Consider the following 2,737-nt stretch of genomic DNA (forward strand, 5'->3'; position numbering starts at 1 on the left):
CTCCCTAGGGGGTGTCGGCTGACCTTCCACATGGACTTCCTCTCTGCCCTTCAGCCCAGTATTTTGGGCCGACTCAACCTGTGCTGTGAACAACCCACCCCCACCTGTCAGACGGATAAGTAATCGTTGTCTCGCGCTGGTTTTGCACGGGGCAGCTAGAGGTTTAGTGACGTCATCTCTTCTCCAGTCTTGGGGCTGGTTGAGCAATCCTAGTTTTCCTTTTTGTCAGCAGAGAGGCCTAACCAGCAGGCCTGTGCAGGATGGCTTTTGATTTTATGGTGTAGGCTGATAGTAGGAGACATCTTTATAAATTTTTTATTTTGTCATCATCGGGCCCCTAGCATTTTAACAGTTCAGTTCTCGGTTCTCTACATGCATATGGTGCCTCTTTTAGTTCCATCTGGAGATAACTTGCCTTCTGTCGTGGTTGCACAGGCGCCCTGTTTCTTGACCCTGGTAGCATGACAGGCCTGTCCAAGCAGTGGTTTAGGTTGCATTGACCCAACTGAGTCATTGAAAGGAGGTGGCATGGCGTGTTTCTGTTGACTTGGTGTCTTATGTGCGCAAAAAGAAAATAAACCGAAATTGGAGATCAGTTAAGAAGTTTCATAGGCCTTGGCACTGGCGGTATTACAAAAAATAAATAAAAAAATGGGGGACCCCAACTCTCGGAAAAAGCAGGCCCTGAACAGACTGCACTCTCAGCTAAGGAAGGAGAGAGTCTCTAGCTGACCAGTTTGATTTCAAGATGTACATCGCATTTGTGTTCAAAGACAAGAAAAAGAAGCCTGCTCTCTTTGAAGTGGCTGATGTTATACCAGTTATGACTAATAATTATGAAGAAAATATTCTGAAAGGTGTGCGGGATTTCAGCTTTTCCTTGCAGAGTTCCATCGAGCTTCTGCCGAAGGATATAGTACAGCTTCATGCTTTTCGCGATCAGTCAATGCTCAGGGATGTTATTAGGTGTACTCAGGAGATGGACTTTATTCTTTGGCCTCGAAATGACATAGAGAAGATTGTTTGTCTTCTGTTTTAGAGATGGAAAGGATCATAGGAGCCCTACAGACCTGTGTTGGCCAAGTTTGAATTTCATCACGATGATAATGAAAAACATCTTCTGCATGTTATTAGTCGCAATGACAAGACTGGAGTTGTTCTGAACAATCCTAACCAGTCAGTGTTCCTCTTCATAGATTGACAGCATTTGCAGACTCCTAAAAGCAAAGCCACAATCCTGAAGTTATGCAGCATCTGCCTCTACCTGCCACAGGAACAGCTCACCCATTGGGCAGGTGGCACCACTGTTGATCACCTTTGCCCATACATGCCTGAATAAGGGTGTGACCAGTTAAACTGGGAATATAAGTTAATTTCAATTTCAAGAAGAATATGCTCAGAACACTTGTTCGTTTTGAACTTTCATACTGGATATTTTTGCATTTTTTTTGTTTTTAATTTTTTTCATTTTGTCAGATTTTTTAGTTTTTTTGCATGGACCTTGTGAAAGAGAGGATGTTCTGCAACATCTATGCTTTAAGCCTCGTAAAATGTGAAATGATGGTACTTTGGCACACTGAATCGTTATTGAAATGTACCATGATAGGTCAGAACACTTTGGTGTACTAAAAACAGAAGCTACCATGCGCTGAAAATTTTATTGGGTTGGAATGAGAGAAGATATTGAAAATTGATGAATGTTCTACTTGTGCCATTGGAAGAAGTAATATTAGTTTCGAGCTGACCCTTCACAACGTGTTGAGACACGGTATTAATTTTTTATATTTACAAATGGTCAATGAGACCAGTAATTGTCTCTAGGTTGACACGTGTGATTGTAATCTAATCTAAAACATAACGTTTATTATTAGTATATATAAAAAAACACTACACTGGACTCACACTTAAAAATCTCAGTTATGTCTGCAGTATGGGTCGTGAGACGTTTTTTAATATAATAGCGCCATGGGGTAGGCTGGAGGTTCTAATATCTTCCCTACTGTGCTGTGCTGCTTTCTATTTAGCAGCCACTGCAGTTTGTTTCTAGTGCCAGCACTGTTACTCCACAGTGCAGGGTCACGCACGGTAGCCGGTGAACACTCACTAAGCAACGCCTCCCTATCTAACTAGCGTTTGCTCTTAATCATGGCTTGTAAGACGCAGGCATAAACTGTCTAAAAACATGCTCTATAGCACTCTGCCCCCCGACATGTTTCGCTAAATGCTTGGCGTCTTCAGGGGTTTGGGCAATCTGCTGAGGGGGGACGTGACCGGAGCTTTTAAGACCTTCCTTCAATAACGTCACGATCTCTGTAACCACTGTGGTTACATTTTGTAAGTTTGTTACTAATTGACCAATCGGAGAACAGCTTGTATATCTATTGCGTTTCCGCCTACCAACTCCACCAATGAACACCTCCGTACCTATTGTTTAATTGCGCAGGCGCCGGGACTTTGGTATATGTCCGCATTCTGGAGATCCCTTCTGCGCATGTCACAGGACTTAGACTCTGAGCAATCGCGTCTTCTATGCGCCTGCGCAGTAATCGCATTGGGTCCGTCTTTCTCCTGCGCATGTCACATCACTTAGAGTTTTCCTGGCATCACTAGTGAGTATTTGTCCCTCCATACTTAGACTTCTAGGCTTGGTGTTTAGGTTATACGTTCTAGAGTACTTGTCATGGAGCTGGAAGTGTATTGTCATTAAATCTTCTATACGGTGACAGGTTTTATTAAC

The 2,737-nt window shown here is 43.0% G+C and overlaps 1 pseudogene; it reads left to right on the forward strand.

The window, feature by feature from the left end:
* The first annotated feature begins 651 nt into the window (after positions 1–651).
* Positions 652–1,339, forward strand: LOC122939916 (annotated as a pseudogene).
* Positions 1,340–2,737: the final 1,398 nt, after the last annotated feature.

This window comes from Bufo gargarizans, chromosome 6 (genome assembly GCF_014858855.1).
Source record: "Bufo gargarizans isolate SCDJY-AF-19 chromosome 6, ASM1485885v1, whole genome shotgun sequence".
NCBI lineage: Eukaryota > Metazoa > Chordata > Amphibia > Anura > Bufonidae > Bufo > Bufo gargarizans.